The sequence below is a fragment of the Triturus cristatus genome, chromosome 2_1 (assembly GCF_964204655.1).
Source record: "Triturus cristatus chromosome 2_1, aTriCri1.1, whole genome shotgun sequence".
NCBI classification, from domain to species: Eukaryota; Metazoa; Chordata; class Amphibia; order Caudata; family Salamandridae; genus Triturus; species Triturus cristatus.
The window spans coordinates 179,217,195-179,245,188 of record NC_140581.1 but is presented as its reverse complement, the minus strand read 5'-3'; positions in this window follow the sequence as shown (position 1 = coordinate 179,245,188).

Sequence of the window (27,994 nt, the reverse complement as noted above, 5' to 3'; positions counted from 1 at the left end):
TCAGATTGGCCTAAAAGGTATGGTGACTGATTCTGTAATGGGAGATAATTCAACCTTTGGAGTTTGAGAATTTATAGGAAGGAACAGAAAACATGACTAAAGTAAGCACCAAGGAAATGGAAGAGAAAGCTTCTGTTTTTGATGAAATGAGATGGCAGCAGGCAGGGGTTATGCGAAAACCATTTATGGAAGATGAAACATGTTTAGGTGTATAGTATGGTACAAGGTGTTTCTTCACAAAGTAGTCTCCTGCGCTTTGAGGTGGAAAAATAGAACACTAACTAGGAGAGTCTAAATCCACCTTGTCATGGTGGGAGGGTATCCCCTCTGCAGTAACACATTTGTCAGTAGCTGGTATCCTTTGTTTTTACTTACTGTGCTCCAGTCTCCCAAACTTCAGGTAGGAGAGCATTTTGTGCAGAAGTACCATGTGTGAGTGAATACACAGAGTATCTAGTTAGGGATACTTCACAGCCATGATGAAAGCCATTGACCCTTTGGGCATCTATGTAGACCGAAACATGTCGGCACTCACAAAGATGCCTGTGTCATAGCACTCTGTGTCATAGCACTCTTTACACACCAGTCATTTCATATTTTAATCTTACCTTTTTTACAAGTAAATAAAAGGAATAATCTTCAGTTTTCCCTGAGACAGTTTTGGGTACCTGGATCCCTCATATATCCATTAGCTCCAATAAGGAATTCTCCCAGGTGGAGGTTGACTCCACACTTATGGTATTATTTATTTTATTTTATTATATATTTTATTGATTTTTTTATTATTAGACAGCAAGAAACAACCAACTCCAGAACACAGAGTTAATACAAAATAAGAACCTAATATTACAAAAGAGAAAACAAGCAAAAATAATAACATAGGAATAAACATGCAACGTAATATCTAGGGGAAGGAAAGCATTGTGGACAGCAGGATAAAACCCAAGCTGAAATCTAGGTGGACCAGCCCTGGGATGCAGCCATCTCTGCCAGCAAACCACAAATAGAATCCCATACCCCACCCAACCTTTTCCACCGAGGGTCATTATCGATCAGCACCATCTCTAACCTACTCGTATGTAAGAATTCCTGCCACCAGATCCAAGGGTCAGGTGCCTCACGAGCGAACCAGAATCGAGCCAAAACCTGCCTCGCTAGCGTGATGGAAAACAAATAAACATGGGCGAGGGAATAGCCTGTTAATGCCCCATCATAATTAGCTTAGAATCTACCGACACCGTCGTGTTGGATATACCCCCCAATTTACCAAAGATGAATTGCCAAAACAGTGGAAGCGCGGGACCGGATGTGAAAACATGAACTGCATTAGCACCTGCCATCTCGCAGCGGAAGCACTGGTCATCTGGCTATAATTTAATAATAAAAAGACGATGCAGACGAAAATACCAATTGTTAATACACTTAAGATGATGAACCTTCATCTGAGAGACGTTCAAAACTGAATGGGCTGTCACATTAATATGCCGAGGATCCGCTCTGGTAACTTCCGTACTAAGCCAAGAACTCCACTTATTAGCCTGCTGCTGAAACCTGTCCCCGACTAGCAAATGTGAAACCGTATAAGATGCCTTATAGACAACCCCAATATTTCTTTTAAAAGGAGTTTTCCTAATAAGATCCAGTCCGGCATCATCAGTGCAACCCCAAGTCCTCTTCCTTGAGGCTCAAAATAAAATGCTACATCTGTAGATATCTAAAGAAAAACCTAGATGGCACGGGTACCAATTGCTGTAAAGCGCTAAATGAAAGAAAAACATCCCCCTCAAACAGTTGTCCAAAGGTCAGCAGATTAACCCATGCCCATATATACTGAAACCCTTCATGCTCACCATTAGGAAAATGTGGGTTACAGCTCAGACACGTAAACTGGTTAAACAGAATAATACCCAGAGACAGTCTCTTAAAAGAACACCAAACCAGATGAAAACTTTTAAGATCTTAAAGCGAGTATGCTTAAAGTACCTTATATCAACTATACCTGAATGAGGGACACATGATTTGCCCAATGAGAGAAACTCTGAAAACCCACCAGTCAACGGCCAAGTCGACCATCCCAGCACCGACTGAAGATGTGTAAAAAAAGAAGCTAAAATCAAACTTAAGAATAGGAAGCGAAACCTCACATCTTCTTTGGACTTCTGTAAAAACTGAATCATACATCGATACTTATGGTAGGCCCAGATAAACTTCTTCCATATTGTTTCCACTCTGGCGAAAAGGCAGCTGGAAGAAAAAGTGGAATACAGGGGGGAAAAAAATAAGATACCGCGGGAGGATAGTCATTTTTATAAGGTTGCAGCAGCCTATAAGTCCCCAAATGCAGACGATTCCACTTAAGAAAGACCGGAGAGAATGCTGAAACAGCTTTCCATAGTTATGCTCCAAAGTATCAGGAATACTAATTGCCAAAGTGGTCCCAAGATACACCGGATTTTAAAACCCACCTCAGATCCTGAACTGGCGAAGCCACATTGGAAAATATATGAGTCTTATCAGAGTTCAGCTTATAGCCAGAAACCTCCCTAAATGATTTGGCTGCAGCTACAACTGCCCAGAATCACATGTCAGAACTTCCATATCTTCCACATACGTGAGAATTTGTGAGATAGGAAATAGGTTTAGGTATCAAAATAAAAGTGGCCCCCATCAGTGAGTTAGATAGCAAAAATCGTTACCCTTGTTTGCAAATTGGGGCAGTTTGGAATTTGCCAATATTTGTGCTTAAAATCTATGTTGGTGTGTTTGAGAGAAAGAGTTGATAAAGAAATCCGGGTTTTGGAAAAAGGGTCATCTGCATTTATGGGACCTTTTTAAATTTGTGAAGTCAAGAAGAACATTGTGGTGTCGGATAATGGCGATGTGTGGAGCATGTCAAGAGTGGTGAAGTGTCAGGAGGTAACTAATGCCTCTTGCATTGCAAGATACCCAACGTCTTTCCTCACCATTGTTTGATGATAAGGAATTCAAAGATGTAACCCAGGATGGCGAAAAGAGTATGCTTCTTAGTTGTCCACAGTCTAGCACTTAAGGAGTAGAAAAAGTAATGCTGCATACCCTGGCATATCCTTCTCCAACTCTCCTTGTTATTCTTTTTTGTTTTTCCATTTTTTTATTATTTTTACTTCCCAAACCCTGTCCATGGTTGTCTACTCAAATATCTAGATTGTGTTATATTCTTCTTGATTTTATTATCTTTGTATTATTTGATTCTTAGTCTAGATTTGCTCTATTATTTGGGAAGGGGGGATGTGTTATGTCTTGGGTGTAATTCCATGATATCTATCAGTCATATGAAACTTGCAGCCAGGAAAGTTCTGTAGTTTTTAGTTGAGCCTGGAGGCTGCCCTGGGTGGTTGGTGTGCTCTATGGAGAAGAAATAACACCCTTATTCGTATAAGTGTGTATTGGCATTCGTTGCAACCGCTGCGCTGTTTTTGTCTAGGAATCTTGTGATAGAAGAATTAAAAACAGATCATTGTAAATGGTCTCAGAAGAGTTTGATGGGTTGTTCTTGGGAACATTCACAGGGGTTCATATATATTGACTTGTCTTTTCATTTCACAGTATTGCTAACTTTCCATTCTACTTGTTTGAGTGGCTTCAAGGTTGTTGCCAGCTTGCATATCCCTCTATATTTAGGGATTGCAACAGAAGATAAGGGCTCAGGAGTTGTGGAAATGTTCTGCTGTCATTTTTTTGGTATGTTGTTAGCCAAGACCATTTGATTTTAAGAAAATGTATACACATATTACACTTATATATAGGGCCGTTAGGCAGCCCTCTTCCTCCATTGATCTGTTCAGTTGTCTTTCATATTTTACTTCCGCCCATACGGCTTAAAACATTGGCATGGGGTCAGCCCAATTGAGCCATTGGTTTCATTCTGTGTGAATGATGGCTCGTGGGCCACCTTGGGCTTTTCTCAAAAGATTAAGTTTTTCCCCCTTTTTACTCATTTTGTAGCTTGAGGGGGTCTAGTTGCTCCCCACACACTGCTACAAGGCCCTCACTGCTATCCACAGTACATCACAATCAGCGTGTGCACTGCTCGTGGCTGCCATCTTTTGCAATAGGTTTTTTACTCATTCCATCAATCGCAAAGCCAAGAGGCTGGCAGCCAACGCCAGAGCCACTGGCTTTTCTAATGCTTGTTTCACATGTCTTTAGTGGACCATCAAAATCACATCGAGAAAGAGTAGATCAGTCTCATTGGTCCAGGCACTGACCCGGGTGTCAGCCAGGAATTTGACAATACTAATTTGAATTTGGAATTTATAAAGCGCATAAAACCAAAGAGACATCAACACGCCATAACCGGCAGGAGCCAACGGGGTAAGCTACACTGGAAACAGTTTTCAGTCCTAAAGGTTCTCTCGGCAAGAAGAAACAAAAGTGAAACAAGCCGGCATAACGTGCTATATTGTATGTACTTTCCATCCCAAACTTGTTTAACGCTGGAAAGTAGTCCAAAAGCTACTCTGTGCCAAGGGGGTCATCACATGGGTGCTACAAATAATCACCCATGGATTTTGAAGTAAATCCCTATCTAATAAAATTGGTAGAAAGGGGTTTATGTAAAAAAATGACACCTCCTCAAGGTAGGGTACCCTTCTAGTATGAAACATATGGTAGATATAATGCGCCTGCGCTTCCTCTATGGTGCAAGGTTGGGTGCATGGCGCAAGGCAGCCATATCCCAGTAGAGATGGCACTGACCTGCTCTCTCCCTGAGACACAACGCAGTGCAGCTAATTTGATCACTGCCCTGAGTTATGTCACTTGTTTGGAAATGCTCCCCAAATTGTCTAAGCTGGCAAGAAGTCTGAACTAAAAAAAAAAGTTAAGTGATCTACAGAATGTCATTTCAATCTAGAGAGAAACCCTCAAACCTAGTGTGTGAGATCTAGTCCTGAAATACCAAAGGGAATATCACTTAAATTGACTAGCGCCGACATTTTCTGATGGGCAGAATTGACTCACCACCGAAAAACTGCTTTCCTTTGCTGGAAATGTCAAATGCCAATGACTTCACTCATATCTTAAGAGCAGTATTGGAAATGGCAATGGTTTATCTTATGAACTAGTAGGGATTCCTCCTATTATGTCTGAAATGTAGGGGATTCCATGGGCCTATGACAACAGGGCATCAGTAATACACGGCTTGCACATTGCAGCTGTTCCACTCAACACATTACGTGTATTTACGAAGCAATGTTCACCCAAGGATATCTTGGCGTTGAATAACAGATGTTTATTGATAGCCAACTCAATGGTACTAATTTTATCGACCTCAGAAGAATGAAAAGCTGAGTGGACCTGCCCGGATTGGAACCTGTGACCATGAGGTCGAACATAGGCCCCTAGAGTGGACTCATTAGTCCACTAAGCCACCAGACCTGACCTCATCATCCTCAACATTCTGGAACAGTAGAAATCAAATCATGTTCTCCAGTGTCCATGTTCTGCATGAGCAGGATAGTAAGGGGAGGGGCACCTGCGCCCTACACCCCTGTGCACACACACTCAGGATTGTTTGGACAAGGCTCGCATACTTGCGCTCAGTGTCAGTTACAGGTATTCCCCATAGTTGGAAAAAGCACACTAGTGCTTCATGAATTTGAGCCACCCACAAAAGTCCCTCCTTTTAAATCCGAGAGAGCATTTTCCACCCGCAGGTTGCAAAATGAATTTTTGCATCTGTCCTTTGTCTTCAAAGCTTACTTATTGTTAGGGTAGTTTTGACAGAGGCCTAAAGTAACTTTAAAATAGTGTTAATTAAAATCTACAGAATCTCCTAAAATGATACTGTTCCTTAATGCAGCATTATTTCTAGGCAGGTACATTCAAGTGTGAACTCAATTAACAGCTAGTCTGGTGAGACATGCGATGAACTGTTTGTTTAAAAGGGTGAACATTAAACCAAAAGGCGCTGCTCCACTTCGCCGGCTAAATGTGCCTTGCAGTCCGTATCCCTGCATATATTTGAGCCAGGATGCAGTCTGTCGCCATAGGGTTCCCGACTGATTCTTTTTATTTATAAATTCTTGCTGTTAGCAGGCTGTGGCTGCATGAAAACACTGGGGATGATTTAGACACAGAAGAGAACTTTAAATACAGTATGAATTCAAAATGCATAGATTAAATGCTGGTTGACTGCTGGTCCTGGGTAAGCGTGGGGGGTGCCACGAAAGGTACCTTCAGTCGTGCCATGTGCCTCTTTAACGCACATGGCAGAAAGGCAGAACTACAAGAGATGCTGGCTTGTACGTCTACACTAATTAAACAGCTAGATCAAAGTTCTATTTACCTAAAACAGTATATTTTATTTGGGATATAAAACGTAAGTGCTTCTCCTAAACAAGTTTTTAATAATTAGTACCAAATATATATTAACAGTTGTATTTCTGACTCGAGTTTCCCTAAACCATAAAGAACGATGCGGGAGGGACCTTCTACGTTTGAATAGTGCAGCTATACAAAAATCAACTTTGATGCACGAGCTTTTGGAGTGACAAGCGAGTCTGAGTTAGGCTAAAGTACTGTCCCGGCTAATCAAGGTGTTTGTCTTTGGAAACTAAAGCGTGAACCTCAAAGAAATCAACATAGACTGTAGTAGCACTCTGACAGAGAGGCGAAAGCGCTTCTCAAAGAAGAGTGTCTTCTCTAAGGCCCATTCCGTTATGGTGGATGCTTTGGTTGAGCTGCCAAGACCCTTGATAACATACACCACAACACTGCTTTGAGGTCGGCATGATAAATGCAAGTGCTACCCTACAATGGAATGACTGTGTCGCTTTATGCAAACTTTACAGCTGCGGTGCAGAAAGCGTGGAGTACCCTTATGTTAGATCTGTCAGCCTTAGGGTGGTCTCCCCCACCCCCAAATTATTGCCTCCACCCTCCTTTTTTCTGATTTCGTTTTTGCTAGCATCAGGACTCTGTACTTTACCACTGCTAACCAGTGATAAAGTGCTTGTGCTCACTCCCTAAACATGGTAAAATTGTCTTGCACCTGATTTGCATATTTCATTTACTTATAACACCCTAGTAAAGTGGAAACCTTATACCTAGGGCCTGTAAATTAAATGCTACTAGTGGGCCTGCAGCACATATTTTGCCACCCATTTAAATAGCCCCTTAAAACATGCCTCATGTCTTCAATTGCAGTCTGAATGCAGTTTTATACTGACAATTCGACTTGGCAAAATAGACCCTTTATCAAGCCCTAAACTCCCCTTTTATTACATATTAGTCACCCCTAAGGCAGGCCCTAAAATAGAACAAAGGGCAGAGTGCCTTGTAAGTAAAAGGTTGGACATTCACTTTTAAGTTTTACTTGTCTGGGTAGTGAAAGACACTTAAAGACGTTTTTCACTATTGAGAAGTCTACCCAGACCATGGGGTAGCATTGGGTTGCCTTATTGCATTAAATAAGTGCTAACTTTTGATCGAGAAAAGGTGAAGATATCATGTTTGCTGTCTGAGAACTTCTAATTTAAAATCCTCTATAATGGTAAAGTCAGATTTTAAGTCACAATTTATAAGATGCTATATTTAGAAAGTTATGGCTGGGTCCAAGCTGGAATGGCAAGGTGAACAAAAAAAAGATACATTTAACCCATATCTGTGAATGGAGGTGAATGTTTGATTTGTTAGGCATTCCGTTTATCATTTGTTTGTTCAGTAATTTTCACCCTAAGTGAGATGTGTATGCCCAGATGTGGGTCGCATGCTCGCTGCGCCACCGGATTCAATCTGGCCTGGCTGATGAGGGGTGATACACTGAAACCCATCCCAGGATGCTTGTTTCTGGTCCAGGGAGGATCTGGCCTGGTATTTCGGGCTGAACTGTTCCCATTGGGAGCAGGGTCACAACTGATTTGCATATGGCTTGGTCCAAGCTGGAATGGCGTGGTGAGCAAAAAATGATGGAATTTAACCAGATCTGTGACCGGGGATGAATGTTTGATTTGTTCAGCATTCCATTCATCATTTGTATGCAAAGTACATTTAGAAAGTTAGCTTTTTTCTGCTATAACTATTTGGTGCCTACAGCCTGTTTCTGGTTCACATTACTGGGTGTAGTTGGCAGTTGGGCTTTGCTTATTCCTCCAAGACAGCCACAGAAAAGAGGGAGTAGTGTGCCTGGATGGGCCATCACTGGAATGAAGGGGGGGCGGAGTAGGGCACAGCCCCTCTTGCAAATCAATAAGCTGTACCCTGCATTCACACAAAGGACTTGTCACCCCTGAATTGTTCATGCAGGTTGCCTCGAGCCAGGTCAGTCAGGAAACTTCAAGCACTTCAAAGGGAATTCTCTGGAAACTTCTTCTACTTCAAAGAAGGCACCAGGTGTAAAAAGAGACTCTTTAGTTCACTTTCTGGTCCTGTGGAAGAACTCTCAGTTGACTGCCTGCTTGCTAGACCTGCAGTGTACTTCATAGGACTGCTTTGCTGCACCTAGAAGGACCACTCTGCTGACTGAAGCCTTCCTTAAAACTTCCTGAAACCTTCAGAGGTGGCCTGTCCTGCTGCTTTGGCCCTGTTCGACAGCTTGAACCCAAGATTACCAGCATGACTTCAAGGGCTAGTTGGTAGGCCTCCTGATCAGAGCCTCTGGGACAGAAAAGGCCCCAACCATCTGGAACCCACACCTGGAGCCAGCCTGAGTGAGTCCCAACCATCCTAGTGGTGCCTACCTAGTCCTGTACATGTGTGAGAAGTGCAACAGTTGCCCTGGTAACCAAAATCCAAAACTTGGGACTTATAAAATTTTTGGCTAAATACTGAGACCGGGACCAACTTGCTTGTATCTCCGCCCAAGGTGCAACGCTAGTTGGCCTCACTTTGCAGCAGCTCTCAATACATTCTTCTCCACAGCAGTAAATCCTGTTCAGCGGTCCTTCCCAGAAGGGGTAGCCTGTCTCAAGAAGTCCTTGTTGGCTAGGGCCTCCAGCCTCATTGCACTGGAGATTTTTGACTTCCAAAAAAGAGACTAAATCCAAATGTGGAAATCTTCACCGTCACTTTGTCCAGCGGGTCCCCGAAAACAACGCCGCCTCCTTAGACACCACCTGCAGCCTTGCCCCATTGAACTTCTACCTTCTCAGAAAATATTTCTTCAAAGTTCCAAAGGTAAGCACAGACTGGCTCACTCCCCTTTTTGTATCCGACTCACACTCCATCGCGGTCGGCCATATTATTCAACTTTGACCCGGTCTGGCATGACTAGATGTCCGTGGTTGGTGCTTTGATCTATTAGGTGCTCAGTTTTACATTTGCCTCTCTGCTGGGGATTACGGATGGGCTGGATGGGTCCAGAAACAAAATGTTATTTTTCAACATGCAATGGTAGTGGCCAAGTGAGACATATCTGCGGCATGGAAGTGTCCAGATCCACCCTGTTCAGGGAGGTGGTGAAGGGGGATAGACTGGAGTGCGGAACAAAACAAAAACCTTGTACGAGGCACAAGGGTGTCCCAAAAAAGTATCGCAGAGTGTGGGGTAAATGGCTGGGTATCGTGGAGTAGTCAAAGTAAAGTACCTAACCGTTATAGCTACTTGTGCCTTAAGGAGTAGGGAATTATGATATGTTATGTTCCTGTAATTGGCTGTGAATTGTCATCTTCCATGTCTAATGCTGATTTGATGGTGTTGTTTGTTGTCAAAACAATAAAATTGATCATCAAAAAAAAACTTTAAAAATTCACAACACTTGCGCTACTGATTGAATTTTTTTTATTTTCATGTCAAATAATGTATTAAAATTTCTCTATTTTTCTCAATTGGTGTGGGATTTTTTTTGTGTTGTCTTTTCATGTTACTACTGTTTGTGTGCTGCATAAATACTTTACACATTGCCTCTAAGCCTGACTGTTTTGTGCAAGCTACCAGGGGGTTCAGCACTGGTTAATATAGTGACGTTAGTGGTTCACCTTGACGGGGATTGTGTCTGTTGCTTGAGTAGGGTTAACATCCTACTCAGCCAACAACACAATTTCTAACACTTTCACAGAGTGAGAAAAAAACAGTGTCAACATGTGATACCCATGCCTAATTGTAGCCAGTAAAGCTTAAGATTGCCCACAAGGGCAAGATGCTACACTTCATGGATTCACAGTTCTTTAAGACAGACCATGGTAGCAACAGGAAGGTTAAATCTGTTAAGTGCCCTAGAGTGGCACCCTCACATTTGAGCTAAAATAATAATGCTGGGCTATGGGTTACATTTGTGATTCTGTAACATTCAGTGCCTACTGATCAATCAGAGATTACACAAGGAGCTTTGCAGTTTTCCTCCCAGTGCAGAATTAATACTCCATAGATTTTGGAACTTGCACTTACTAACTTGTCGAACACCACCATTAGTAATATAAAACTACATAATGACAGTTATGAAATCAGAAAGCTGGGTTTATGCCAAATTTATAAAATGTGAAGGCCAACACAACATATTAAATCACCAGAATATACTCCATACATCATTTCCTTTTTTTTGCTTTTTCTGTCTTAAGTTGGCAGGGTATGCCCAGATGTGGGTCCCTTGCTCATTTTTTTTGTTAGTCCTCATACGCCATTATATGTATCCAGAATCAGCTATTCTTCTTTCTGCGGCCTCCCTTTCGTTATATTAGCGCCTGCAGTTTACAAATACTGATCTGGTCTTAATGGAAGCACTTTGCACAGGGCCTCTCCTGATTAGTCAGTTCAGTTTTTCTAGCTGGAAGACCCTTAAAACTGATCCGGGAGGTTGATGCATCTGTGCAAAGGCAGTATCATTGGACAAATGGATCTCTATAATCACAGTTTATCAAGCCAGCCCATATATGGCAACCAGAAATCTTTCTTCCTTTGCCAGATGTCTCTATCTAGTTTTATTGTATATTTGATCGCGTTTACCCAATCTAAAAAGGTTGAGGAAATATTCTTGAGCCAGCATTTTCAGATTTCTCTGCGAGCCAGCAGAACCAGATAAAAAGACAATTTGCTTACATCCCAAGGTAGCGACTCATAGTTTGAAAAGATACCAAAAAATACCAAAGTTATGCTCACCTGGATGTCACAACTGAACATAGCTTTCATACCTTCCATGACCGCTCCCCAGAATGTATGTAGCATTGGGCACCTCAAGAACATATGATTATCGTCTGCTTTTTCCTGCTGACACTTCGGGCAGCAAGGAATGGGTCCCCTTGAAAATTTAGACAACCTAAGAGGGGACCAATAAACTCTGTGAAGAGAAAAAAGATGGTTCCTCTTTAATTTGGCAGCTGACACAGTAGAGTGTATTAAATCATAGGATACTTGCCAAATATCTTGTGGGCTGTGGTCCGACAAGTAGTCTCCCCAGAGCTGGAATGGTAAGGTGAAATCTCCATCCGCCATATCGATCAATAACCAGTAAAGATGTGCTATTTCTTTCTTGTTCCAAGTTTTCATGAGTAGTGCTTTCTCCAAATCGTTAGAGATGCCTGCCGTTGTGCCGATTGCCTGGCTCCAACTCCTTATTTGTAAGTACTTACATTTTGATACTTTGCAGTCCGACATATTGTTCAGCTCATCCCAAGATATTAGGGAACCCTCTGGCATTAGATTCGCCCATCGATCCAGCCCCGCCTCTTTCAAAGGAGTTGCCAATGCGTCTTTAGTACACTCCGGTGATCCTGGAGATTCCCATATAGGGGCCAAGGCACGATAGTAGCTGATTTTCAAAATGTTTCTGACTCTGTACCAAATAGTCGCCATATCTCTTAGAGTCTTTAGGCGGACCTTCTTGAAGAAGCATGGGTCTCCAAACTTATACAGGAAAGCTTGGTCAGCTCCTTTTATATCCCATAGCATTACTTTAAACATTTTGCCTATGTCTGAATCATCTGGCTGGCTCAAGAGCATTTTCCCTGCCCTTGTTAAGAAAACCAATGCATAGAGAATTAAGTCTGGTGCACATAATCCCCCTTTATTTTTCTTCCTTCGTAGTTTTTTCCACAAAATTCTTTTGCCCTTACAGGCCCAAATAAAAGAATTCATTTTGGCTTGTGTTTTCCTTAAAGCCTCCTCCTTAAATGCTAATGGGATATTCTGGAATAAGAATGTGAGTTTAGGTAACAGCATCATTTTCACTAGGTTGACTCTGCCTATTAATGTCAAAGGGAGAAACGCCCAGTTTTTTAAAGAGTCTGCAATTTCTTTATCTTCTCTACGTAGATTTGTTTCAGGGATATAGTCGATGTTTTGCGTGATTCTGATGCCCAGATACCTTATCTAATTTTTCAAAATAGGGAGATGAACATTCATGTTCCATACCATGCACTCCGTCTTTGACTGGTTAATCTCATATCCTGAAATATGTCCAAAATGTGAGTCTATATTGTATATTATAGCGATAGCTGCTGCGGCATCTGACGTGTATATCATCATATCGTCAGCGTAGAGGGATACTTTCTTTTCCCAATTTCTAAACTTGAAAGGAATTATACTGGTTTTCTTTCTAATCCTCTCCGCTAATGGCTCTATGTAAAGATTGAAAAGCAGCGGTGACAAAGGACACCACTGCCTTGTCCCTCTTTTGATAGTTACAGCTGCCGACAACTCACCATTTACCAGAATTCTGGCTATGGGCTTTTGGTAAATTGACAAGATTGTTCTACAAAATATTTTACCCAGATTGCATCTATCTAAGACCTGGGCTAAGTACAACCAATTCACATGATCTAATGCCTTTGTGGCATCTAGAGTGACAATAGCCAGAGGCAATTTATGCAGTGTCGCTATATCTATGCCCCCCACCAGTTTGTAAATCAAGTCCTGAATACTCCTGCCTTTAACAAAACCTTTTTGGTCACTATGTGGTACATCTCCTATGACCCAATTTAATCTATCTGCTAAGATCTTGGCAAAAATCTTATAGTCAAGATTAAGCAGAGAGATAGGCCTATATGAGTCGCATTGATTTGATGGCTTAGATGGTTTTAAAATCAGGACCACCGTTGCTTCATTCCATGACGGGGGTACCTTTCCTCCATTCTCAAAAATGTGGAGAAATAATCTATACATCACAGGGACAAGGGCTCCCGCTAGAGCTCTATACAGCTCAGCTGGCAGCCCGTCTGGTCCTGGTGCCTTTGCATTTTTTCCTGACTCGATTGCTTTGATTATCTCGGTGGAACTGATCGTTTTATTGAGATTGGTGGACTTGCCCGTTCCAATTTTATTTAAAGGCCAATGTTCAAGCCAAGAGTTAATCAAGTTCTCTTGTGGAATTAGATCTTCCCTGTAGACCTGTTCAAAATGCTTAAAAAAGGTTGCTTCGATGTCATTGGGATTATCCAATAACTTGCAGGAAGACTCGCATAATACTTCCTTTATACTGTTTTTACTCAGGTCCTGTTTAGTTTTCCAGGCCAGGAGCTTACCGCTGGATTCCCCGTATTCAAAGTGGGCCATTTTACTGGTCTCCCACCTTTTTCTCAACCTGAAGTCTAACACCCCTGTCAACTCTAGTTTACATGCTGCTAGAGTCCCAGCAATATCCCCTTGGACTGAATCCCTCTGGGCAGTGAGAACTTGCTCTATTTTCCGCATTTTTTCCTCTATTTCTTCTATCTCAGCCTTGTTTTTCCTTTGCCTGGCAATTTGAATAGATGTGATCTGACCTCTCAGAAAGGCTTTATACGCATCCCACACTATTTCTATAGAGGCGGTCTCTAAGTTAATCAAAAAGAAGTTCTCTGTTTCAGCTACCAATTTTTGCACCACTTCTTCCTCTAATAGGATAGTTCTGTCCAGGGTCCATCTTTTAGTGGCCTGCTTTATAGAAAGTTTCAAAGCTAGCGATACTGCCGAATGGTCAGATAGATGACTTTCTATGTGTCTTGAATCTATCACCCAGCCTTGCAACTCCGCACTTATCAAGAAAAATTCTAATATGGACTTATGCCCATATTTTTTATTATGGAAGGTATATCCCCTTTAACTCCACATTCTATTCCTCAATATATCTATCCATCCCATTTGCTTCATTGCACTTGTTAAGGAAGATCTCACTTTACAGTTTTGTACTGATCTACTCTTATAAGTTCTATCCATCAACGGGTGCAACACCAAGTTAAAATCCCCGGCCAGAATTAATGGATCCTTAAAAATTTGTAACTCAGCCAACAGCTCCCTCAGCGGAGCTGGGTCATCCAAATTGGGTCAATAGTAGCCCGCCACTGTAAATTTGTACGTATGAAACCGTATCTTGGCTGTGGCCCATCTGCCCATTTTATCAACTTTAGACCCTTCCACCGTTAAGGCTGAATTGTTTTTAATGAGAATGGCCACTCTTTTCATAGTCAATTGTTGTGTAGTACAAATTACTTCCTGGATCCATTTTTTGGTCATACATAAATCCTTCATCTCCTTTTCTATAAGATGTGTCTCCTGTAGGATGAGAATTTGTTTAGATGCATCTTTCAAATACTGTAAAATTCTCTCCATTCTATATTTTACCCTTAATCCGTTAAGGTTCCAAGACAACACATTTGGAAGTAAGGCCTGATCAGTCATATCTTGTGCCATTTCTCAAGATATGAGTAGGATATTGTTTGAATGACATATATTGGCGCTTTGGACTTATATTTTTGGGTTTTTTCCCTATGCTCCCCACCCCGTGACCGCCCACCTCCCCTCCGCTTTCCCACCCAAGTGCTCCACTGGAGAACCCCCAATCTTCCTCTTGAGGCCCTACTCTGGCCTTGAGGCATCCCTCCCAGGCTCACGGAACGGTAGTTAGATTTATAACTGTAGTTTTAGCTAATAAAAGTGAAAAAAGAAAAGGTGTAAAATTCATAATATGAGAAGAAAGCAGAAAAGAAAAATGAAGAAGATATTCAGGGGGGCCTACAATGCTACCGGGCAGCTGGCTCGCCATCCGCCACTGATAATGATTTTAGAAAGAACATGGCGGCCAGCGGCTAGCAGGTCGCGGAGGCTCCAGAGGAACGGGACGGATAGTGTAATGTTGAACAGCTAATTCGAGCTGTAAACATATCAATCTTACCGGTGGAGAAGGAGTGAGGATGCGGGAGGGCGTGATGAGCGCTCCAAGTGCCGTCTGCCTGATACGTTGTTGACCGGAGAAAACGCTGCCGCAACACGCCGGAGTATCAGAGTTGGTGAGAGGCTTGTGTCCTCGGCGGATTGTGTTTTCTCCAGGGGCTTGCTGCCCTGCAGCTGAGGAGGTGTGTGCGCCGGCGTGGGCAGCTGGTGTTTGGTGGTCTGGCAAGCGGGGATTGTGTTGGTTTGTCCGGAGGAAAGGGTGCCGTCTGCTGTCAGCCGGGAGGGCGCCGCAGCATCAGGGCTGCTGAAGCCACTTGTGTGTGCTACAGAAGCTCGCAGTGGCACGTACACAGTGACACACCAACTGCGAGCTTGGGTGTCAGTTTTACTGGCGGCACATCGAGTTTGTTTGTTGTGTTCATCCCTCAGGAGAGGCGCCGGCGGTGGCGGGGCTGATCTTCCCTGGTGCGGCAACGGCCGCAAACGAGTCAGGCGGAGGAGCTGGAGAGGAGGCTCGTGCAATACATCAGGAGGGGGTCGCACAGTGGTCGAGGGCAGCCCTTGAGATCCGGCGTGGTCGCAGAGTGGCAGCCAGACTCTCCCATTGTGGGAGAGGCAGGGGCTTCGCAGGACTCAATGTCCCAAAAACCCCCAAAGACAGCCAAGGCTCAGAGTGAGTTGTTAGTGATCTTCCAGACAAACAAACCCATGCGAGGTTGCTGAAGGGGACAGACTTTGCTGTCAAACTTCGGGATCGGAGAGTTTCTGCAGAGAGATATCCCTTAGTGAAGGGCAGACAAAATAGAATAGTGGATTCCATAGAAGAGGCTTCTTCATCAAGATATGCCTTAAGAAGCACAAATAAAACATCTGACATTAAGGCTGATAATATACTTAGTGGGTCTGATAGGACATATAAAGACCTAAAACTTGCAGCGTCTGTAAGGCACTCCAAGTCTGCCAAATCAATAAAGTTAAAGAAAAAAGAAAAAAGCTGAAGGCGACTCTACCAAATTCGCCAACTCATACATCTCTACCATTTCAACCTAAAATAAAACTTTTACCTTCGTTAAAAAATTATTTCAGAGTAGTACTTAGTATCCTCATACTGAAGCCAATGGTCTGCCCTCAAGATAAATTAGGTAGCTACTTAGAACAGCCTCATAGCTACCCAGAAGGAATTTTAAGTCCGAACAGATTCCAATTATTGGAGGGGCAGCTGGAGGGATCTGAAATAGATGGTTTCATGATGTCTGAGAAAGGCGATAAAGCAGAGGATAAGGCACTTAATGCAGGCTCCGACTCTACAGGCGAGAACGTGTTAAAGGCGAAACAGAATATGGAGAAGGAAGTAGAGATCACCTCTTCATCTAATAAGAATTTAGGAGATCCATCCTTGCAACAACCTGTCTTGCAACTCTTAAATTCTTTAAGCGAGGAAATGAAGATTAGATTTCAGGTTTCGGAAAAAAATCAAGGTGAAATTATGTATTTTTGTGAAAAACTGGAAGATAAGCTCGACTCCCTAACAGCTAGGGCCTCTGCTCTTGAGTCCACAGTCACAGAACTGACAGCTCAATCCTCAGAAAATTCAAGAGAACTCGCTAAATTAGAAGAACATGAACTGGGGCACCTGGAAAAGATCAAATCTATTGAAAATTCCCAGAGAAGGAATAATTTACGTTTGCTTAAAATTCCGGAAGGAGCAGAGGGGAACACCATTAAAGAGTTTGTGGTTAAGCTGATCAAACAATCGACTCAAATTGACTCCTCAGAGCAAGAACTTATGAGTGATATTCAGAGAGTCCATAGAGACCTATTTAGACTTAACCCAAACAAAACTAGACCTCGGAAAATTTTGGTTCACTTCTTAACCTATAGTCTTAAGGATGAAATACTAAATAGAGCCCTAAAGAAGAGTTCACTAAGTGCAGAAGGGATAATGTTCCAGATAAGATCGGACGTTTCATCATTAACAGCCTCTAGATAATTGGAGTTAGGCCAGCTATTGGACCCCTTTAGACAGAAAGGAGCAACAGCCCAGCTAAAATTTCCCGCAACCCTGAAAGTAATGTTCAATAATAAAATGCGGATTTTCAAAAGGGGTCCCTTGCTCATTTTGTCACTTGAGTCAAGCTAGCCTGGCTTATGAGGAGTGTTATCATGAAACCGGTCTCAGGATGCTTGTTTCCGGGCCAGGGAAGACCTGGGTTGGCAGTTAGGGCTCAACTGTCTCCATGGGGAACATGGTCTAGACAGATTTGCATATGGCTGGGTCTGAACTGGGGTGGCGAAGTGAGCTAAAGAACGATGATGGATTCAACCCAGATCTGTGACTGGGGGTGAGTGTCTGGAAATTGTCAGCTCTCCGTCCATCATCTCCTTGTGTTTAATCAATGTTAGACCTGACATGCTCGGTATGGTATCCCCCTAACTTTTTGCCCTCAGATCTCTGTTTTTGCTGGTCTTGGGACTCTGCGCACTTCACCACTGCTAACCAGTGCAAACTTGCTTGTGCTTTCTGCTTAAAATGTGGTAACCTTGTCTTATACCCATTGGCATATTTAATTTACTTGTAACTCCCTAGTAAAGTGGCACTACATGTGCCCAGGACCTGTAAATTAAATGCTACTAGTGTGCTTGGAGCACTAGTTGTGCAGCCCACTTAAGTAGCACTTTGAACATGTCTCAGCCCTGCCTTAATACACATATGTTACCAATAAGTCAGGACTTGCTCAGCCCCAAGGGCAAGGTCATGGTAGTGAAAAACTCTTACATTAGTTTTTCGCTTCTGCAAGGCCTATCTCTCCCATAGGATGTCAATTGGAGTTGCCTGATTATGTCCTATAAGTGTAATTTACAAATGGGAAGAGATAACCAGCTCATGTTTGTTGTCTCCGGAATCCTAATTAAAAATCCGAACTTATGGTGAAGTCGTATTTTAAAATACAATTCTTTAAAGGTCACTTTTAGAAACTTGGCATTTACTTGCCTTGGCCATTTGAGGCAAGATGTCAAAATTCCTTTTTTGAATTTCCTAAATAGCAAATCCTAAGAAATCGCTATTTAGGAAATGCAAAATGGAATGTGCACAAACAGAGATTTATGGAGTAGGAATAATCCCTATTAGGAAATCGGTATTTAGGAAATACCAAACCATTCATTTCATATGGGCCTAATGGCCCATAGGTACGAATGGTTTAGCATTTCCTAATTTGTGATTTCCTAGTAGGAAGGGTGACTATCGTCATAAGGCCCCCTCGATGCACTCCAAAAAACGTGGTGCACATGTAAAGCATACACATGCCCTAGGGGTCTGTGTGCACTTTACAGCACATTTTGCAGTGCTTTTCTTTTAAATTGCACATGGTTACCATGGACTTGGACTCTATGGTAATTGCATTTCCTAAATACCCATTTCGCATTTATGAATTGCTTTGTACATGAGCTTGGGAAATCACAAATAAGAAATCCCTATTTGTGAGTTCCTGTTTGGGTATCTCAAAATTCAATTTCTATGAGGTAGAAATCACATTTTGTGATTCCGAAATGGCCTTTGTACAATACATATGGAAAGGCCAATAGGCATTTCTTAATGGCCCAAAAAACAATTCGGTCCATTAAGAAATGCTAAATGCGTTCGTACATCTGGCCCTTGGTGCCTGCAGCCTGCCTCTGAATACATGGCTGGGCATAGCTGTCAGTTGCACTTTGTGTATGCCTTCTAGACAGCCACACACAGTGGGGGCTTACGTGTGACTGGATGGGCCATCACTGTCAGGATGGGAGGGAGGAGTTGGGCACAGCCCCATTTACACTTGAATAGACTGTGTCCTGCCTCCACACAAAAGGCTGCATACTCCCTGTAGTTAGTCTGGAGCCAGGAAGGCAAGGCATCTGTGCACTTCAAATGCATGCCTCTAGAAGCTTCTCCCCACTTTAAAGCCACAACTGTGTCTAAAAGAAGGACATCAGACACCACCTCTTCAGTACACTTCTGGACCTGTGGATACTCTGCCAGGAAGAAGGACTGCTGTGTTGTTGAAATGACTACCACTCTGCTGGACTGCTACTCTGAAGGAGCTACTGCCCAACTGTGCTGACCTGCTTCCCTCTTGCCTGGGGAGGAAGAACTGGAGCGGCAACCCAACTTAAAGCCAGGACCCCATAATGACTCCAAGGGCTAGTCTTCAAGTCTCCAAGGAATGCCCTCCTGGTCTGAGCCTCAGGAACAGAAAAAGCTCCTCTATAGCTCCTGGACCCTTCTTTAGTGGGTTCTTGACTCCCAAGTGGTGCCTCTCTGGTCTTGGACCCTTGGTGTGGCTCATGGGCTCTCCCAATTAGGCTTTCGGGCTCTTTGCAATCATGAACGGGTGTGTTCACACCAGACCGTGCCGTTCGCACTGAAACTCTGCGTGAGCCACCGTCAGCCTGTCTCTTTGCACAGCAAAAATCGATCTCCTGTGGAGGACCATCAACGTGAAGCACCAGTCCACCCTACCACAACGGGTGGGTTGGTCCTTGCCCACAACATTCTCCTTGCACATCGTGACCATCTCCAATGCAAAAGGGACTCTTGGCACAAAACTTCTTAGGAAAGTAAACTTTCAGTAGGACTAATCTAGGCCTGTATCTTACCCGCGCTCCATTGCAGCCGTCCTGAACTTTTGCATTTGACCCAATCCAGCACAACCAGATAGCCGCAGTTGCAATATGCTTTTAGGCACTATTTTACAGTTTATTTTTTCAAAATACATAACTCCCATTCTACTGATTGGATTTTTGTTATTTTGGTCTTGTCTTAGTGATTAAATTCCGCTCTATTTTTCCAACCTGGAGTAATATATTTTGGTTGGTGTTTTCACTGTTTCACTGTTTGAAGCGTTCACAAATACTTTACACATTACCTCTAAGTTAAGAATGACTGCTAAGTGCCAAGCTACCAGGGTGTTTAGCACAGGTTAATTTGGGGTTTGCTTGTCCCTTACTCTGACTGGAATTGTGGTTGCTGCTTGACCAGAGCTCACACCCCAGTCAACCAGTAACCCCATTTCTAACATTCAAAATAGCAAAATACTTTCCATAATTACACGACATAAACTCGACTAGATTAATACCTCTTCGGTTTATTTACGATCCGTAAAAAATTTGAAATCACTAGAACTAAGTAGGACACTGGGTTAACAGCTTTAAAAATCTGGGCAAGGAAAGTTGACCAGAGAATCATCACCCCGATTCTCAACAACCCCAAACCTTTATTAAATCCTAATCTTACACACCACTCCTATCACATTGAATAACTTAACAAAAATCCAAGATTCATCTCCCTTAATCTGTTCATCAAAATTTGTTGGTGCGGACAGACAGTCCGAGGACCACCTAACTCCATTCAAAACCAATCACCAAGTAATTTGCTTACAAGAATCTTTGAAAACCTCATCTTTTAATCTTCCTAATATTACCACATCGAAATCAGAGAGTGGATGTCTCATAACTCTAATCGGAAATAGTCTAACAATGAAAGCTTCTGTGATTGGGCTTGAAGATTGTCATGTGTACAAAATTATAAAAATAAACATATGTTTCCTCCTACTTTATTAAACACTAAATCCAAATATTTATGTTCCTTGGATCAATTATAACACGTCCCAGAGTCCTATGTCCATGGGAGAATTTAATTATTTCCCACAAACAAAAACACTCAATTAGAAGATACAGCCAACTCTTTTTTTCCAAATTCACCCGCTACTTACTTTGGCACCCTAAAGCACTAAAAGGATATGCACAGAAATTGGGAACTATATATATACAAATTTTTACCCAACCTTCGCTACCGCTCTATAAATGGAAGATTATGTCTGATCAACCTACTAATAATACATTCCGATCTACAGTAGGAACCAGTATACGTGACATTACCTATATTCACTACTATTTAATTTGTGTAAAAATTTAGAAATTCAGAAATGAGGGTGGGTTGATCATAATCCTCAAGCAACCTTACTTAATTCTAAACATCAGCATTTAAATGGGAACCAAATATAAATTATGGTTTGTTCAACTTAACAAACAGTAAACAACTCAAGTGGAATGGGGTCCTTTCATCAAAATTATTGGGATTGCGAGAAACAGATTTTATCAAGAAAAAGTTGAATAACCCTTTACTTGAACTAAATCAAATAGAGAAGAGTTTAGATTAGGAAGTTCTTCTGTACTACACTATCTTTCATCCGAACTAACATATCGCACTAAGCCTAAGTATACTATTTGTAAGAAAACAAATGAATACTGCAATTACCAATTAACACAAATATATTCTTGAAACAAATTAAGGTTTCTATTGAATAGACCTTGTTCATCTGAGCCAATATTTTGATTAAATCATGGAATCCCATAGTGGAACCCCGTATTCATGTGCTCCAAAGACTTCGACTGCATGGATCAGTTATGTAAATATACTACTTCCCAGGTGTGAAAAATAAAATATTTAATCGATTAAAAAATCTGAGTCCTCAAGAGTGGCAGGCCAGAATGGTCTTTCAATAGATGTATTAAAAATTGATCCCTGTTACATATATACATATTTAGGTATTTACACATGTATATGTTTTAGACATATGTATGAAGTTGTGTTGCTTTTAGAGGGTTGCTTTCCTTTCAATACCATTGTACTGCCAGTTTCTTATGATAAGTTCTCATTCTAGAATTGTAGGAGTTGGGAGTTGACGGCCTTGACTGTAGACAGGTACTGTGCTGGTCTCCCCAAAAATCTTTGGAAACCTTTATTGGATTAACTGGCATGATTTCAACAATCTGTCTTAGTGAAGCTATCTTTTAAACAAACTTTATTCATATGTCCTCACACTGAGGTCAACATCTGACTCACGGAAAGGCGTTCCACCCCATTAACAAAAAAGGCAGTGGCGGTTCCTCCACTAAGGCGGAGGAGCGTCGCTCTGCTGCTCAGAAGGAAAAATAAAATGATAATAATATATCCTTATTATCATTTTATTTTTCATATTGCAGTCAGTCGCTCTGTTTCATGCAGGGCAGGCCTGGCTAGCCAGAACAGGGTAGAAGAGTGGTGGCACTCTCCTGAGTGCAAATGAATGTTTGTCCAACCTTCTTGGGCTTCATTACACAGCCTTGTGGGGAACATGCACATACTCCCTGTCCCTGTCTGAACACAGAACCACGGTGCTCCGACCAATCACAGTGCGGCATTGCAGCGCTGTGATTGAATTAGTGGCGCCTGGGAGCCCGGGTGCTTTCTGCTGCTGAGACTGGAGGCAGGAAAAGGAAGATGAAGAGGAAGGAGTAGATACGGTGGCCGGCTGTTACCAGGTAAGTGTTTTTTTTTTTCCATCTCCCCCTGCCCCCACCTCCCCTGTCTGGTAGCAGCCACTACTGAAGAAAAGACAAAAATCTAACCCTCAAGACTGTCGGCTCATAGCCCTGATAGACAATGAGGGGATGATATTTGCCATAAATTTACCAACTTTTAACAACCTGGGTAAATGATAATCTTCTAATGCCAGTCACTCAAACGGGGTCTTGTGCTGGCTGCCCATAGTGAATAATATTGCAGCTTTGCCCACTCTTGTGAAAAAGTCAAATATTAAAAAACTCTGCTCTCTATACCTGCTTAGTAGAATAATGCTCCACTGTTGATATACTTAAACAAGAACGGCTCTGGTATAAACTTATAATTTTGGGAGCCTATCCATCCTTACTCCATTTCATAGTAGAATTACATAAAGATACATGAGTAAGAATAAAACTAACGTCAGCAAATGCATTATCATCAACCTCCCTGGGTCTGAAACATCAGGTACCCAAGCTCAATGCTCAAAAAGCAAACACTTTTTCCTATGTTAAAAGTGACGCACCAACGGTGCAAGGGGCTTGTAAATAATAACCCTGGGCGTAGTGGGCATAGTGGGGCTATGCGGAGCATCACGGTGTGTGCCCAAATCAACGTGCACCCGCACACTCCGCGTAGCCCCACTACGCGCTGCCCGCCTCCCTCACGCCCTCATTTTAAAATTACTTAGAACCTTAAAAGTAAAGAAAATTACTTACCTGCTTCCTAGATGGCTTCTTCCTCACAAATGCGCATGCGTGGGCGCTCGCGCATGCGCACTTCTCCCGAGAAATTCGCAAGAGCGGGCGCCCACGCATGCGCATTTGTGAGGTAGATGTTAGTGAGGAAGCAGGAAGATGGAGCCCCGGGACGCCGCAGCTCAGGTAAGTAATTTTCTTTACTTTTAAGGTTCTAAGTAATTTTAAAATGAGGGCAGGAGGGAGGCGGGTGGCGGGCAACTCCGCTCCGCCGTGGCATGTGCGTAGTCTGCCTGCTACGCCTACTTTGCGAAGCGCGAAGTAGGCAGCACTACGCACACTCCACGGGCGGAGCGAAGCACTGCGCCCTCCCTTAGTAAATAAGGCCAAAAGATCTTACATTTGAAAAAAATGCAAAACCTACAACTTGAGTTTTCCGGAATGCAATTTTAGAACAACTAGACAGTTACATTTATCTGGGAGTCACTGTTGACTCTAAATTATCCTAGTTAGAAAATACACAGATCAGAAAACAAACATCGACTATAATCACGAAACCCAATTTGAAGATTTGCTAAACTCCACAGAGGATGAACATTCAAACAATCTATCATCACTTTAACAGCAAAGCTTATCCTATTGCAACTTTATGCATCCCAGGTTTTAAATCACAAGACAATATTAGAAATGAAAAAAGATATATCAGCTGCATTAGATGACTTCTAACCTTAGGAGCAGCTGCCCCTCAGAACAAACTCGGCCTGGAACTAAATTTGAGTCTCCTGGCCAGCATTCATAACACCTTCAAAATAAACAATATAAACAAAAGCAAGATCGCTACTGTTTTACATGTTACGTCGAAGTAAATATATACATTAAAGTGCATAATTTTTAACATAATTACAATGTAATTACTATAAATACCTTGACTTGAACGTGGATAACATTGGCTTTGCGATTAGGCACAACAACCTTTCGAACTAGAGCATTCTCTCGACTTTGCCCCGCAAATAACGAAAACAGTTGCTAAAAAGGTCCTTCAAGCACAGCTACTGTGAGAAAGATCTTGGCACTGTATTAAACTATAAATATAGTGACTTAATTTATAACTCTTATAGCAATCAAAAAGACAACCATACCTCTATTCCAGCACAGCCACTGTTGAAAGGTGGGTTATAGGAAGTCGTGGGTAGGTACCTAACCCCAGCAACAAGGCCACCAACAAGGTACTGGGTCCTAAGTAGGGGCTCTATAATTTAGTCCCTTGCTCAACCCTTGGTAGTTAACACCAAGCAATTAGGCTTAAGTTAGGAGACAGGCATGTAAAGCTTTTTAAACCACTTATACAGTGAATAAGTAAGACACAACACACAATACAAGTCCCACACCAATCTATACATATAGGAAAAATTCTTTTTAAAATGACACCAAAATCATGAAAATCTAATGTAGGGAACAGGTGGTATGAATTTGTAAAGGACAAACACTTTCTAGTGCTTAGAACCAATAGCGCCACTTCTGGACATCTGGTCGTACTTGACCGGGACAAAGTCAAAGTTTTAGGCTGACCGCTATGGAGCCGAGATCAGATACCCCACGCAGTGGGCCTTGGTCAAAATTTTACCTACAAGCTTAGAAACATTTCTGGAGCTTTTTCTGCTGAGGGCTCTCGCTGCTCTCCGCCAGTCCAGATTCAGTGAGGGTTCGCCAGCTTGACATTCGGGGAGCTCCTGGTCAAACTCTGGAAGTCTAACCTCTAGAGCGCATTAGTGGGATTTAACTGGAATCCGGGCAAGGTTGCGGTTGAAGGTGGCCGGCTTGGCTCTCGTAGTTGGTTCGGTCACCTCCTGGAGCTTTTTCCAAAAACGTTTCCCAAACGTTTCCAAACTTTCTAGAGGTACTTCCAAAAGGTCTACTGTTAGGTTCCAAGTGTCCAAAACACTAATCTAAGGGTCTGGAATCTCATAGAAGGTTCTTGGTAGGCCTGTACTCCACTTCCCATAATGCACTTGGTCAACCCCTTAAAACTCCACTGGACCCACTTCAGGAGTGGGACTCTGGCTGGAGAAGGGTCAGTTAAGCTCTGTTAACCTGTAGCTACTGGGAGTCCACTCCTTACCCAGATAGTTCAGCAGGTGCAGTCTTCACCAGGCAGACTCTTGGGTGCAGATCAGGATTTCAGCAAGACAATTCTCCTTTATCTTGTAGTTTCAGGCAGCAGAACTGAGAGGCTATGCACCTCTCACATATTATTCCAGTGTGCTGTGGCAACACGTAGGGAAGCATCCCTATCCGATGAGGTGCAGGAAATCATCCCAAAGCATGACAACGTCCTCAAAAATGTAGCATAGTCTTGTCCCAGAAAGCACTATTCTCTCCAAATCCACCATTTCTGAAAATTCAGCAGAGCAGCAAGAGGCAAATAAACCAAACTTCAGTGAATTCCTTTCTAAAGCCTCCCATTTTGGAAGGAGAGGAGGTGGCCCTAGCTGATATGCTTGCTTAACCTGTTCTTCCTTTGAAGCTGATGCTTTATGGCCCAACCCCCTGCTCTGGTATTCCTGTGCCCCACAGAGCTCTCTCCAGCCTCTGCTGGCCAGGCCACTTATCACCTAATCAAGGCAGGGTGGCTAATCCCCTCAAGGCTGACCAATCAGGGAAGAGATTTAAAGGCTGGATTTTGGCTTATAACTTATTTTCTGTACAAGTTATGATAAATTCAACAATGCCAAGCTGCTGGATTTATCAATACCATTCTGCTCAGTCTTTGAATTACATTTCCACACTCTATTAACAATAGAAAAAAGAAAAAAGGGGCAGTGTAGAAACACCCCTACCCCCTAAGCATCATTGAGGGAGTGTGTGGGGGTCCCACAGGAACCCTGAAGGGTCAAGAAATTACCTTTTTATTTTTGTTGTGATCTGCTGATCCTGCCAGAAATATTTTAAAAACATAGCACAGTTTCCTGCCCTTTATTATCAGCCCCCCAGGTGGGACAGGACCCTGAGTCATTTTTTTTAATAATGGAGGGGAGGTACCTCCTGGGGCCGAATATTGCCCCAGGGACAACCACCTTTCTGGGGTTTTTTCAAAAATGAAAGCGGGCTGCTCCGGTGACCACCAACTCACCAGGACTTATTTATTTTGTACATGGGGAGACCTCTCGGACCCACCCAACCCTGAGGACCACCACCTTCCCGGGGCTTATGTTTACATAATGGGGGGTACGGACACCCCAGGGGCTGACACCTTCCCGGAGCTTTAATTGTAATTGATGTGGGGGGCCACGTGGACCCCCCCTGCAGCCACCGACTCAGGGCAAATTTGAAGACCACCACCTAACAGGGCTGGCTCCTTCTATGTCCCGGGGTGCCCATCCCGGGACATAGCTGTTTCCTGGTGTTTTGCAGGAGCTTTACTGCTCCCGACAAGTCATAATAATAATATTAATTCCTATTTGTAAAGCGCAAACGTATAACCCCTTAAGGTTTCAAGGTACTAGAGACTCTGGGGGGATTAAGTGAGCTATTGCCCAGAGTCACATGGTGCTGAGCTGAGCTGCTGCCGGGGATCAAATCATGAGCCCCGTGCTCTGGGTCAGCCACTCCGGTCACTGCACCACACCTCTCCATAGCAGCCATAGCAAACTGTACTCCGTATTCAGAAAGTGCGAGCATTATGAATGCTGTTGCTTTCAGAAAGTGGAACACACTTGCTTTTACAGAGAAGGAGCTGCATTTCCCCACCTGCGCCCTTTCTCCACCACTCTGTAAACGTGACTACTAGTTAAAAAAACTTAGAAATTCACTTAAAAAACCAAAGGATACAGGGATGTTATAGTTAGGAAATATAATTTGATAAACCTTAGAAATTCACTTAAAAAAACAGAGGTTGCAGGGTAGTTATAGTTAGGACATAGAATTTTAAAAAACTTAGAAATTCACTGTCCCTCTGTTTGTTGCACTGGTGATAAAATAATAAAATTAATAAATACTGGCCTCCGTGGTGCCGTTTTTGGTTCCTGTTGACGTTGAAGCAGAATAATGGAGTCGTGAAAACACACATATATATATATATATATATATATGTTATATATATATATATATATATATATTTGCATATTTCCTCACGAAGGAGAAAGGTGAGCCGCACTCGTAGCGTTACTTGTTGATTGATATTTATTTCATTTGTGTATCAGCATGGCAATCCTGACGCATTTCGTTCTGCTTAGAACTTTTTCAAAGGCAGCCAACACCATACACACCGCTGCTGCTCCCACGTTAATGTCCATTTTGCTTTCACATCCTCCAGTGGATCCTTTTATAAGTGCATTCTGGGACATGTGGTTCGGCTTGCGGTGCGTAACTCTTACCCTCCAGTGGGCGGTGTTTTTTTCTTTGCTGTTACACAGGCTTTTCTTTTCAATTTGACTTTATTATTCCTAAACAGTAGTTCGCTACCCCCTCAACAAACCCATTTTCAAAGCTAGTAAGGGATCCAATACCGGAGATAGTCTTCGGCGGCACCGCATTGCCCTATGACGTTTTCACGAGCTACAGAAGAGGTCCAAGGCGGGCAATGATGGCGCTCTTGTGGTGGTGCGTCGCTCTTCGGTGGAACCAAACCGATGTTATATTTGCATATTTCCTCACGAAGGAGAAAGGTGAGCCGCACTCGTAGCGTTACTTGTTGATTGATATTTATTTCATTTGTGTATCAGCATGGCAATCCTGACGCATTTCGTTCTGCTTAGAACTTTTTCAAAGGCAGCCAACACCATACACACCGCTGCTGCTCCCACGTTAATGTCCATTTTGCTTTCACATCCTCCAGTGGATCCTTTTATAAGTGCATTCTGGGACATGTGGTTCG